Raw genomic sequence first — 14,814 nt, 5'->3', positions numbered from 1 at the left:
AGAAATAAAACTGTCTTGTTCACAGACACCTTGATCATCTATATATAACATCCAAAAGAATCAACAAAAAAAAAGTCCTTGAACAATAAACAGTTACAACAAGGTACAAGATTAATGTACAAAAGTTAATTTCAGGGCTTCCTTGGTAGCACAGTGGTTAAGAATCTGCCTACCAATGCAGGGGACACAGGTTCTATCCCTGTTCCAGGAAGATCCCACATGCACATGACATGGAGCAACTAAGCCCGTGCGCCACAACTACTGAGCCCATGTGCCACAACTACTGAAGCCCATTGGCCTAGAGCCTGTGCTCTGCAACAAGAGAAGCCACTGCAATGAGAAGCCCATGCACCACAACGAAGAATAGCACCCACTCACCGCAACTAGAGAAAGCCCACGTGCAACAACAAAGACCCAAAACACACAAAAATAAAATAAATACATTTATTTTTAAAAAAAAGTTAATTGCAATGAACATGAAAGACATGGAGGAACCTTATACGTATATTACTAAGGAAAAGAAGCTAATCTGCAAAGGCCCTATACTATAAGATTCCAACAATAAGACATTCTGTAAAAGCCCAAACCATGGACACAATAAAAAAGATAAATGGTTGCCAGGGGTTAGGAGGTAGATAGGAATGAATAGTCAGAGCACAGAGATTTTTAGAGTGGTGAGAATACTGTGTATGGTACTATAATGATGGATATGTGTCATTACACATTTGTCAAATTCCATAGAGTGTACATCAAGAGTGAACCCTTGGCTTATATGGGAAAAGAATCTGGAAAAGAGTGGGTATATGTATTTGTATAACAGATTAATTTTGCTGTACACCTGAAACTAATACAACATTGTAAATCAATTATACCCCAATGAAATTTTTAAAAAACAGAATGAACCCTAAGGTACAGTATGAACTTTGGGTGATAATGATGCATTAAAGTAGATTCATCAATTGTAACAAATGTACCATTCTGTTGCAGGATGTTGATAGCAGGGGAGGCTGTTTATGTGTGCATGGGAGTAGGACATAAGTAAGAACTCTCTGTACTGTTTGCCCAATTTCTCTATGAACCTAAAACTGCTCTAAAAAATAAAGTCAATTTTTAATGTCAAAAAAAAAAAGAAAAGTTAAAGGAAACCCTTCAAGAAGAAGGAAATTCTACCAGATGGAGAAATTAGTCTATATGAAGGAATGTGAGACACCAAAAACAGGTAACTGTATGGATTATCATACAGCAATTATTTATCATTTAATCTCTTGAAAAGATAATACAATGCTAAAAATTAATAATGTATCATAGGTTTTATAGGTATGTAAAATAAAATGTATAACAACATAAAGATTGGAGTGTAAGAAGTGAAAGTATATATTGTGAGGTTCTTATACTTTATAAGATCACTGTGTAAATGTAAGTGTAAGATCACTACATGGTAGACTGTGATAAGTTAAAAATGTCCACTATAAATCTTAAAGGAACAGTCAAATAAAAATGATATATGTAATAAGCTGACAAATATAATATAATGGAAAATTTAAAAAAAATCTAATTCACAAAAGGAAGGAAAATAAGAAAAAGGGAGCAAATTGTTTTGGGGGTAAATAACCAATAACAAAATTAAAAATTAAAAACTGATATTAATAATCATATTAATTATAAATAATTTAAAGGCATTACCAAGTGAAAATCCAACTATATGTTGCCTACTAGAATGTACTTTTTAAATATGACATTGTCACATTAAAATAAAATAAAAGTAAAGGATGAGGAAAACATGACAAGCTAACATTATTCAAAATAAAACCAGAGTGCTTCTTTATATATATCAGACATAAAATATTACCAGGGATAAAGCAGGTCATTTTGTAATAGCAGAGAGGTCTTACCTCAGGAGGACACAACAATCATAAAGGCTTATGCATCTAATAAGAGCATTTCAAAATTTAAACAAAATTAAAGACAAAGTTAAAAGAAAATAGATACAATTACACTTATATACTTTCATATCCCTCTCTCAATAATTGATAGAACAAATAGAAAAATCTGTAAAGATATAGAAATAAGAACAATATTAACCAAGTAGTCTTAATTGACATTTAATATGCCAAACAACAACATCAGAATACACATATCCTTTTTAACTACATGCAGACCATTTTCCAAGATAGGCCATATACTGAGCCAATAAAAATAAATATATTTTTAAAATATTTCTAGAAAGTTTATAAATATTTGGAAAGTAAATAATATACTTCTAGATAACTCATGGGTAAAAGGAAAAAAATAAAGAAGAAAAATTGGGAGTATTTAGATCTGATTTAAAATGAAAACACAAGATAAAATATTTGTGACATGCCATCAAAGCACTGTTTAGAAGACAATTCATAATGATTAAAGAGTTGGTCCATTAGGAATATATCACAGTCTTAAATCTCCATGTCCTCAAAAACAAGAGTATATAAAACAAAAGTAAATTAAAATGTACAAAAGACAGAAATTAAACAAAAAATTCATTGTTATAATGGGCTTTTTAAAGATATTTCTTTCAATAGCCATTAGAAAAGAGAAACAAAATCAGTAAAGTTATATAGAAAATTTGAACAATACAAATAACAAGCTTGACCTAAATGATATACATAGACATTGTACCAAACAATCACACAATGGGTCTTTACTTCAAGAGAACACGGAGTATTCAGAGAAATGTAACGTATATTGCTTTGTAAAGCAAAACAATATATTTTCAGAAAATTGAGCATATTCATTATTTTATATCTTAATACAATTCTAGAAATCCACAACAAAAAGATAACTAGGCATTGATTTACTGCTTAGAAAGTAAGCAACACACTTCTAAAATACCTATGACTCAAAACAAGAAAACATATTATTTATATATAAATGTATAGTAAAATATGTATGTGTGTATATATATATATATATATATATACACTTTGTATCTTTATAAATTATAAATAGTGCAAGAACATATTTTCATTTTTTTACTTTTTATTTTGGTTTAATTTTTGAAAAGATTTTGAAAAAACCTTTCCCAAAGTTTATTAAATCAGCTCCATTCTTGAATACTTCTTTCAGTACAGTTATGTTACTAATTTGTAATATTATTAGAGTTATTTGTCACAATCTGCATTTCATCTTGTGTTCTTCCCACACCTTTGTTGAACATCTTTTTTTCTTTTGATTTTCATACTATAAAATTTATCATTTGTGGAGTACAGTTCTATGGGTTTGGACAAATGCACATGCTCATGTATACATCATCACAGTGCTATAGAGATCAACTCCTTTACCCACAAAATATATTCTGCTGTCCTTTGTAAACAATCAATTCTCCTACTCTAAATGCTGGCAACTACTGATACACTTCTTATAGTTTAATTTTTTACAAATTTCAGCACAATTTTTAAAATAAAAGCATATGATATGTGGCTTTTTCATCCAACTTCTTTCTATTAGCAAAATGCACTTAAGATTCATGCATCTTGTCTGACTCACCAGTACGTTTTCTTTTTTATAACTGAGTAGTATTCCGTTGCATGAATGTATAGAAAACATTTATGCATTTACCTGTTGAAGGTCATTTGAGTTGTTTTCAGTTTTGGGTGATTATAAATAAAGTTTCTGAAAACTTAAAAGTACCTAATTTTTCAATTAACTTGGATGAATACCTAAGAGTGGGATTTCTGAGTTGCATAATAAATGCATGTTTAACTTTATAAGAAGCTGATAAACTGATTTCTAATGTGGCTACAAAATGTATTCCAGTCAGTAGGATGTGAGAGTTAGACTTGCTCTACAACCTCACCACAGCTTGATATTGACAATCATTTTTTAAGAATTTTTTTTAACGTCATTATTGGAGTATAATTGCTTTACAATGGTGTGCTAGTTTCTGCTTTTCAACAAAGTGAATCAGTTATACATATACATATATCCCCATATCTCTTCCCTCTTGCATCTCCCTCCCTCCCACCCTCCCTATCCCACCTTGGGCAAATGTATAATGACATGTATCCATGATAATATTATCACACAGAGCAATTTCACTGCTCTAAAAATCCTGTGGACTCCACCAATTTATCCCTCCCTCACACCCCGACCCCTGGCAACCACTGATCTTTTTGCTGTCTCCATAGCTTTGCATATTCCAGAATGTCATATAATTGGTACAGTACGCAAACTTTTAATTTTGGTTTCTTTCACTTAGTAATATTAATGTAGGGTTCCTCCTCTTTCCTCCAAAAGAGCTTGAGAGCTCTTTTCTTTTTAGCACTGAATAATATTCTATTGTCTGCATGCACCAGAATATTTATTCATTCACTTACTGAAGGACATCTTAGATGCTTCCAGTTTTTGACAATTATGAATAAAGCTGCTATAATTATCCAGGTGCAGATTTTTGTGTGGACATGTCTTCAACTACTTTAAGTAAATACCATGCAGCACAGTTGTTGGATTGTATGGTAAGAGTATATTTTGTTCTCTAAGAAACTGTCAACTGTCTTCTGAAGTGGCTATATCATTTTGCATTCCCACTAGCAATGTATGAGAGTCCCTATTGCTCCACATCTTCCTCAGCGTCTGTGATGTCAGTGTTCTGGATTTTGGCCATTGTAATAGGTGTATAGTGGAATCTCATTGGTGTTTTAATTTGCATGTCCCTGAAGATATATTATGAGGAGAATCTTTTCATATACTTTATAGACATTTGTATATATTCTTTGGTGATGTGTCTGTTAAGATCTTTGGCCTGTTTCTAAAATCTTGACAATAATTTTTAATTTGCTTTATGTTTTAATTTGCTTTCTCAAATAATAAATGATGTCAAATATTTTTTAAAGTGCAAAAGTATTCTTAGTTGCCTTATATATGTTTTTTTTCTGTTCAGATATTTCACCCATTTTTAATTGAGTTGTTTGTTTAGCTATTATTGAGTTTTAATAGTCATTTTAAATATTCTGCATACAAGTTTTGTACCAGATGTGTGATTTGCAAATATTTTCTCCCAGCCTGGGATTTTAAAAAAATTATCTTAATAGTATTAATAGATTAATAGATTAAGCATTTGGTTCTATAAAGGAGAGAAGAATAAAGGTCCAGGAGTAACTAACCTCTTGTTCTTCCTGCCCTGCTATCGTTCTCCTCCACTTGGTCTGCATCACAATGGACACTTTCATTTTTTTTTTCCTTTTAACATCTTTATTGGAGTATGATTGCTTTACAATGGTGTGTTAGTTTCTGCTTTATAACAAACTGAATCAGCTATACATATACATCTCCCCAAATCTCCTCCCTCTTGTGTCTCCCATGTACACTCCTTATCCCACCTCTCTAGGTGGACACAAAGCACAGAGCTGATCTCCCTGTGCCATGTGTCTGTGTCCCACTAGCTATCTATTTTGCATTTGGTAGTATATATATGTCCATGCCACTCTCTCACTTCGTCCCAGCTAATACTTCCCACTCCCTGTGTCCTCAAGTCTATTCTCTACGTCTGTATCTTTATTCCTGTCCTGTCCCTTGGTTCTTCAGTCTTTTTTTTTTTTTTTTTTTTCTTTTTAGACTCCATATCTATGTGTTAGCACACGGTATATGTTTTTTCTCTTTCTGACTTACTTCACTTTGTATGACTATTTCTAGGTCCATCCACCTCACTACAAATAACTCAATTTCATTTCTTTTAATGGCTGAGTAATATTCCATTGTATATATGTGCCATAATTTCTTTATCAATTCATCTGCTGATGGACATTTAGATTGATTCTAGGTCCTGGTTATTGTAAATAGAGTTGCAATGAATATTGTGGTATATGACTCTTTTTGAATTATGGTTTCCTCAGGGTATATGCCCAGCAGTGGGATTGCTGGGTCGTATGGTAATTCTATTTTTAAATTTTGAGGAAGCTCCATACTGTTCACCATAGTGGCTGTATCAATTTACATTCCCACCAACAGTGCAAGAGGGTTCCCTTTTCTCCACACCTTCTCCAGCATTTATTGTTTGTAGATGTTTTGACGATGGCCATCCTGACTTGTGTGAGGTGATACCTCATTGTAGTTTTGATTTGCATTTCTCTGATGATTAATGATGTTGAGCATCCTTTCATGTGTTTGTTGGCAATCTGTATATCTTCTTTGGAGAAATGTCTATTTAGGCCTTCTGCCCATTTGTGGATGGGGTTGTTTATTTTTTTGTTGATTCTTCCAATCTAAGAACATGGTATATCTCTCCATCTGTTTGTATCATCTTTAATTTCTTTCATCAATGTCTTATAGTTTTCTGCATACAGGTCTTTTGTCTCCTTAGGTAGGTTTATTCCTAGGTATTTTATTCTTTTTGTTGCAATGGTAAATGGGAGTGTTTCCTTAATTTCTCATTCAGATTTTTCATCATTAGTGTATAGGAATGCAAGAGATTTCTGTGCATTAATTTTGTATCCTGCTACTTTACCAAATTCATTGATTAGCTCTAGTAGTTTTCTGGTGGTATCTTTAGGATTCTCTGTGTTTAGTATCATGTCATCTGAAAACAGTGACAGCTTTATTTCTTCTTTTCTGATTTCGATTCCTTTTATTTCTTTTTCTTCTTTGATTGCTATGGCTAAGCTTCCAAAACTCTGTTGAATAATAGTGGTGAGAGTGGACAACCTTGTCTTGTTCCTGATCTTAGTGGAAATGGTTTCAGCTTTTCACCATTGAGAACAATGTTGGCTGTGGGTTTCTCATATACGGCCTTTATTATGTTGAGGTAAGTTCACTCCATGCCTCCTTTCTGGAGAGTTTTTATCATAAATCGGTGTTGAATTTTGTCGAAAGCATTTTTGGCACCTATTGAGATGATCATATGTTTTTTCTCCATCAATTTGTTAATATGGTTTATAACATTGATTGATTTGTGTATATTAAAGAATCCTTGTATTCCAGGGATAAACACCACTTGAAAATGGTGTATGATCCTTTTAATGTGCTGTTGGATTCTGTTTGCTAGTATTTTGTTGAGGGTTTTTGCATTTATGTTCATCAGTGATATTGACCTGTAGTTTTCTTTCCTGGTGACATCTTTGTCTGGTTTTGATATCAGGGTGATGGTGGCCTTATAGAATGAGTTTGGGACTGTTTCTCCCTCTGCTATATTTTCGAAGAGTTTGAGAAGGTTAGGTTTTAGCCCTTCTCTAAATGTTTGATAGAATTCACCTATGAAGCCATCTGGTCCTGGGCTTTTGTTTGTTGGAATCTTTTTAATCACAGTCTCAATTTCAGTGCTTGTGTTTGGTCTGTTTATATTTTCTATATCTTCCTGATTCAGTCTTGGAAAGTTGCGCTTTCCTAAGAATTTTTCCATTTCTTCCAGGTTTTCCATTTTATTGCCATATAGTTCCTTGTAGTAATCTCTCATGATCCTTTCTATTTCTGCAGTGTCAGTTGTTACTTCTCCTTTTTCATTTCTAATTCTGTTGGTTTGAGTCTTCTGCCTTTTTTCCTTGATGAGTCTGGCTAATGGTTTATCAATTTTGTTTATCTTCTCAAACAACCAGCCTTTGGTTTTATTGATCTTTGCTATTGTTTCCTTCATTTCTTTTTAATTTATTACTGATCTGGTCTTTATGATTTGTTTCCTTCTGCTAACTTTGTGATTTTTCTGTTATTCTTTCTCTAGTTGCTTTAGGTGTAAGGTTAGATTTTTTATTTGAGACGTTTCTTGTTTCTTGAGGTAGGATTGTATTGCTATAAACTTCCCTCTTAGAACTGCTTTTGCAGCATCACATAGGTATTGGGTCGTCGTATTTCCATTGGCATATTTTTCTAGGTATTTTTTGATTTCCTCTTTGACTTCTTTAGTGATCTCTTGGTTATTAAACAGTGTGTTGGTTAGCCTCCATGCGTTTGTATTTCTTACAGATAATTTCCTGTAATGGATATCTAGTCTCAGAGTGTTGTGGTCGGAAGAGGTACTTGACATGATTTCAATTTTCTTAAATTTACCAAGGCTTGATTTGTGATACAAGATATGATCTATCCTGGGGAATGTTCCATGACCACTTGAAAAGAATGTGTATTCTCTTGTTTTTTGATGGAATGTCCTATAAATATCAATTAAGTCCATCTTGTTTAACGTATCATTTAAAGCTTGTGTTACTTATTTATTTTCATTTTGGATGATCTGTCCATTGGTGAAAGTGGTGTGTTAAAATCCCCTATTATTATCATGTTACTGTCGATTTCCCCTTTTATGGCTATTAGCATTTGCCTTATGTATTGAGGTGCTCCTATGTTAGGTGCATAAATATTTACAATTTTTATATGTTCTTCTTGGGTTGATGTGTTGATCGTTACATAGTGTCCTTCTTTGTCTCTTGTAATAGTCTTTATTTTAAAGTCTATTTTGTCTGATATGAGAATTGCTACAACAGCTTTCTTTTGATTTCCATTTGCATGGAATACCTTTTTCCAACCCCTCACTTTCAGTCTGTATGTTGGGTTTCTTGTAGACCACATATGTACGGGTCTTGTTTTTGTATCCATTCAGCCAGTCTATGTCTTTTGGTGGGAGCATTCAATCCATTTACATTTAAGGTAGTTATCCATATGTATGTTCCTATTACCATTTTTTTAATTGTTTTGGATTTGTTATTGTAGGTCTTTTCCTTCTCTTGTGTTTCCTGCCTAGAGAAGTTCCTTTAGCATTTGCTGTAAAGTTAGTTTTGTGGTGCTGAATTCTCTTAGCTTTTGCTTGTCGTTAAAGGTTTTAATTTCTTCATTGAATCTGAATGAGATCCTTGCTGGGTAGAGTAATATTGGTTGCAGTTTTTTTTTTTCTTTTTCTTTTCATCACTGTAAATATGTCCCGCCACTGCCTTCTGGCTTGCAGAGTTTCTGCTAAAAGATCAGCTGTTAACCTTATGGGGATTCCCTTGTATGCTATTTGTTGTTTTTCCCTTGCTGCTTTTAATATTTTTTCTTTGTATTTAACTTTTGATAGTTTCATTAATATGTATATTGGCATGTTTCTCCTTGGATTTATGCTGTATGGGACTTTCTGTCCTTCCTGGACTTGATTGACTCTTTCCTTTCCCATGTTTGTTAGGGAAGTTTCCAACTATAATCTCTTCAAATATTTTATCAGTCTCTTTCTTTTTCTCTTCTTCTTCTGGGACACCCTATAATTCGAAACTTGGTCAGTTTAATGTTGTCCCAGAGGTCTCTGAGACTGTCCTCAATTCTTTTCATTCTTTTTTCTTTATTCTGCTCTGCAGTAGTTATTTCCACTATTTTATCTTTCAGGTCAGTTATTCATTCTTCTGCCTCAGTTATTCTGGTATTGATTCCTTCTAGATAATTTTTAATTTCATTTATTGTGTTGTTCATCATTGTTTGTTTGTTCTTTAGTTCTCCTAGGTCCTTGTTAAACGTTTCTTGTATTTTCTGCATTCTATTTCCAGTATTTTGGATTATCTTTACTTTCATTATTCTGAATTCTTTTTCAGGTAGACTGCCTATTTCCTATTCTTTTATTTGGTCTGGTGGGTTTTTGCCTTGCTCCTTCATCTGCTGTGTGTTTCTCTGTTTTCTCATTTTGATTAAATTACTGTGTTTGGGGTCTCCTTTTTGCAGACTGCAGGTTCATAGTTCCTGTTGTTTTTGGTGTCTGCCCCCATTGACTAAGGTTGGTTCAGTGAGTTGTGTAGGCTTCCTGGTGGAGGGGACTCGTGCCTGTGTTCTGGTGGATGAGGCTGGATCTTGTCTTTCTGGTGGGCAGGACAGTATCCAGTGGTGTGTTTTTGGGTGTCTGTGACTTATTATGATTTTACGCAGGCTCTCTGCTAATGGGTGGGGTTGTGTTCTTGTCTTGCTAGTTGTTTGACACAGTATGCCCAGCACTGTAACTTGCTGGTCATTGAGTGGAGCTGGGTCTTAGCATTGAGATGGAGATCTCTGGCAGAGCTTTCTCCATTTTATATTACGTGGAGCCAGGAGTTCTCTGGTGGACCAATGTCCTGAACTCGGCTCTCCCAACTCAGAGGCACAGGCCTGACACCCGGCCAGAGCAACAAGACCCTGTCAGCCACACAGCTTGTCCTCTTCATCCCTACAGTGATCAGAAGAAAGGCCAGAGATTCCACAAGTTAAGCTGCTTCTTGCTAGTCAATGTTTACAGCAATTCCACTTGGCAATCTCATCATCGTCTCCAGACTGATTCTAGGACTACCCATCTCAAATCCTGAGTCAGCTCAAGGAATGAATGAGTGAAAGGACAAAAGAATGACCCGGAGCCTGGCCTAAGCTCCTCAGCTCTCCTCATCCTCAGTGACCCTCAGAATATACATATTTAAACTAAATAATGTTATGCTGTTTTGTACTGCTCAGCAACTTGCTTTTTTTCCAACTGAATTGCTTGATATCCTTTTATGTCACTATGCATACGTCTTCCTTGTTCTTTTAGCTGCTGCAAGCATTCTTTTAATCTAGCAATCTCACTTGTAGAAATCTTTCCCTTAAGGTACACAACCACAGATACTGAGAGTGGTGAGGATTCGAGGCTAGAGGAAGGATAAGAGAGTAAGAAGAAGGTCAAATAACCAAAAACACCGTGCACACACAGTGAACACAGCGCCCGGCTGTCCCCCTCACACCTGTAGGGGCCCACTGGATACTTTCTTAAGGCTCTTATTTAACTGTTCTGTGAGCATCTTTGTGGTGTGTGATTTTTTTAATAACTATCCAAGTATATTGTATCTGACTTTTACATTTTTAAAGCAATTCCATTATATTATTTCATTTGATCTTCACAAATTGGCTGTTCATGAAGTACTATTTTTCCAATCTGCAGATATATAAACTAAGGCTTAGGAAATTTTTGCTTCGTAGTAAGTTCAAGTTCATGTGAATAGTGACAAACAGATGCATAATCAAGTTACAAGATGCCTGATCCTTTTATTGAGTCATTCGGTCATCCATTCTTTAGATTATTTTAAGAACATAATATGTGTCAGGTGCTTAGAATTTAAAGAATAGAATAAGTTTTCTCTTTCAAAAGCTTATTTCTCACTCAAATTTTGTCCTTCTGTTGTCAAGTCATTCTATTAATTTTAAAAACAGAGCCTTAATTCAGGTCAAAAGTAGTTGAATATGCATTATGTTTGGCCTTTCTCCATTTTGAGATCTCACTAAAATGATACATTCTTTTAAGAGGCAGAAACTAAAAACAGTAATTTCCTTAATGATGGTAAGCCTGTGAAATAAAGTTTACTAATAGAAGAAAGTATGATGAAGTTGATGATATAACGGGATCAGAAGTAAGAGCTAATCTGATAAGAAGTTTCTTTAAAGTCTCCATATTCAGATTCTGAAATTGGGCCAAAGTAAGATTTGTGGATCAAAAATACAGAAATTAATTAGAAAATATATAAACTAGAATGATGATCTTTTTTTAAAAAATTCATTTATTTTTGACTGCATTGGGTCTTTGTTGTTGCTCGCAGGCTTTCTCTAGTTTTGGCAAGCTGGGGTTACTCTTCGTTGTGGTGCACGGGCTTCTCATTTTGGTAGCTTCTCTTGTTGCGGAGCACTGGCTCTAGGTGCATGGGCTGCAGTAGTTGTGGCTTGTGGGCTCTAGAGCAAAGGCTTAGTAGTTGTGGTGCATGGGCTTTGTTGCTCCGCGGCATGTGGGATCTTCCCAGACCAGGGCTCAAACCTGTGTTCCCTGCATTGGCAGGCAGATTCTTAACCACTTCCCCCCAGGGGAGTCCCAGAATGATGATCTTTGTGCCCTGCTGCCACATGATGCTGACTGGCTCTAAGATTGGATTGCGATTTAATTCAACAATTTTGCCAATCTCTTCTTTGGCAGAGAGGAAAGATGTATGAAACATACCTCAGAGACAGAAGATCCTGGCTCAATTTGCAAAATAACCTGCGTTGGGGGAGTGACTAGAACATGGGCTAAAAATATTCTTCTGTGTGTAGTGTGATTTTAACACAGTAACTCCCTCATCAGAAACCACAGACAATGAACATCCTAGAATCATGAAGATGTGAATAAATGACCTGAAAGAAAGAATGTGAAGCTTAGTATGAGCAATATGTTGTTTTTAGCTGAAGGGTCTTCTGATTATGTTGATCATACACCTATCTATTCTTTCAACATTTATGGTCATTTTGCAGTTTTATAGAGATATAAAAATCATGAAGGCTTTAAGTGACATGAAGATGGCTAAGGATAAAGCATCTGTTTTATTGTCAAATAACTAAAGTTCTATGTTTTAACATGTAAGAAAACTGGGTGATGACAAAGATGATGTTGGTATTAACCAAATCTAGACTACTTTCTATGTGACAGAAACTGTGCTAAGAGTTTTACATAAAGTATATCTTTTAAAAAATACTGGAATCCTAAGAGATATATTTGTATTCAAATTTTACAGCTGGGTAAACTGAAAATAAGCTTATGTTTTTGTGACTTGTATGTAAAAGATCCAATATTAAAAACCAAATAAATCTCTATCTATTAATAGTACTTACTATTAATAGACAGCCATCTTATACATTCACAGTATAATAAGTCCTCAATTAGATCTTACTCCACCTAATCAACATTTTGCCACTTAAGATATACCCAATGCCATATATATATATATATATATATATATATATATATATATATATATATGGCATATATATGGTATATATATATATACTATACACACACATATATATACATAGCAAACTTAGAAAGCTTTTTAAAATTCACATGTTGCTATTACTATCCTTACAGTCTTACAATAGTATGATTAGTTGCAAAAAAAGAACACTGTGGGACAAACACAACAAGCATATGAAAATTTTAACAAGTTTATCTTGATGGGGAAAAGCATACCAGAAATTGTGGGAAGAGATAAAGGAAGATACACACATTATTATTAAAGTTGTGTGTGCAGATCATGTCATTAACTATTTATGCAATATCATGTTAAAGATAGCACTGAAGACTTCTAGACTTGTAAATGTCTTTCACTCCAGTGCAATACCTGAAATTTCACTTTCAGAGTGCCATATATTTCCACTTAAAACCTGATCATTAGGAACAATACAACTTTCCTGAAAGAAGTGATGTTTCAACTCTTCAAGTGAATAAACTTAAGATACTCTCTATATGACAATTTTTGAAAATGAAATAACACAGTCATTCAAGAAAACCGAGTTAGATGTGCAGGGGTGGAGTAATGAACACAGCAAACTTCTAGAATTCATTTTTGCCTGTGGCCAAAAATAATTGTAGTGTTCTTCTGAATTTTTCTGTATGCAAAAAATAAATCTATCTCATCCCTGAAGTGTGGGGTTTGAATTAAATGTTGATGTAGTTTATATATTACTGAGAAAATATGAAAATATATAGAAAGTGTGGGCCCGTTCTGTATAAGTACGAGATACAGGGAGAGAACATGTTCAATGTCCTCCCGCAGACTTTTAATTATCCATCATATTCATTAAAAACAGGAGGAACCTTATCAAATAGCTTGGGAAACAAGTTTTAATTATACCCAAAATATGATAGAATGTAAACTCCATGAGGTAAGGGATTTTGATCAACTTGCTCGCCTCTGTTTATTCCAGTCCTCCCTGTGCTTAGAACAGTGTCAAGTACATATACGCATGGGATGAACTACGTACCAACATGGCTCTAGATACTGTGATTATGCTCCAACTTGCTGCCATGTGCTAGCTATGTGGTCTTTGTTGAGTATAATGACAGCACCAATCTCACCGGAATGTGAAAAAGATTGAGAGATGTATATTAAAGATTTAGTACAGGATCTGACACATAATAAACATATTTTTTTTAATTTAAGATTTTTTTAAAAACAAAATTTCTATTATTGGTTGCATGTATTTTAATCCCAGTTACTCTGATTATTTTTTGCATTACTCCTTTAGTTTGTTGAGAAGCTTTCTCAATACTCTTGGTCTGCTTTTTCACAGATGACTAGATAAATATTTATGAAATCTCTATGTGCAAGGATAGATCTTTAGCCAATAAGTTCTTGGTAAACTCTTTCTCAGTCAAAGTCAAGTATACAAATTCTAAATCAAACTAGGTTAAACATTTTTAATATGGGGGAATTGAGGACCATTCCCAGCTCATGAGAATTTGGTCACTGTTATTTTAATTCAGTAAAATCACATGTACAGAAGAGCTTGTGAAAATATGCTATGATATACTATGGCTATTAAGAACTATTAATATTGATATTAATTGGAGTCACACAGTCACAAGAAGTCAGAGAAAATGAAATAATTCAGTCCAAATTTCAGTGGTTATAGATCTCAAAATGTGTGATGCAGTGCTGTGAGTTAGAAAATTTTCATATTCCTTGCTGCATTTGACATCATGTAGCCCCAGCCTTTCAGTCTTCTCCTTATAGTCCTATAAGAAAATAAGGCTTTATACTATGCCCTGGTGAAGTTCCATTTCAAATCTAGGCAGCAGACAGGATGGAGTTGCTACACAACTCTCTTCTCCTTAAAAACATATTATCCCCTAATGGGTATATTCTCACCTTCCCACCCTTTCCTGGGAGAGAACACTCCATGACATTTTAAAAATATGTGCTGAAAATTGGCAGGCACAAGCACCCTAAAAGACTATAAAATAAACATGAATCCCTTTTGTAAACAACTTTATATTTTCATCACATCCTCTGTAAGCTAACACACTGCACTGTTTACAGTCTTCCACTACAATATATTTTGAAACGATTACCTTCTTCTGAGTCATTTGTGTGATAATGC

The sequence above is a fragment of the Balaenoptera ricei genome, chromosome 14, assembly GCF_028023285.1.
Source record: "Balaenoptera ricei isolate mBalRic1 chromosome 14, mBalRic1.hap2, whole genome shotgun sequence".
Taxonomy (NCBI): domain Eukaryota; kingdom Metazoa; phylum Chordata; class Mammalia; order Artiodactyla; family Balaenopteridae; genus Balaenoptera; species Balaenoptera ricei.
This window is presented reverse-complemented; position numbering follows the sequence as displayed.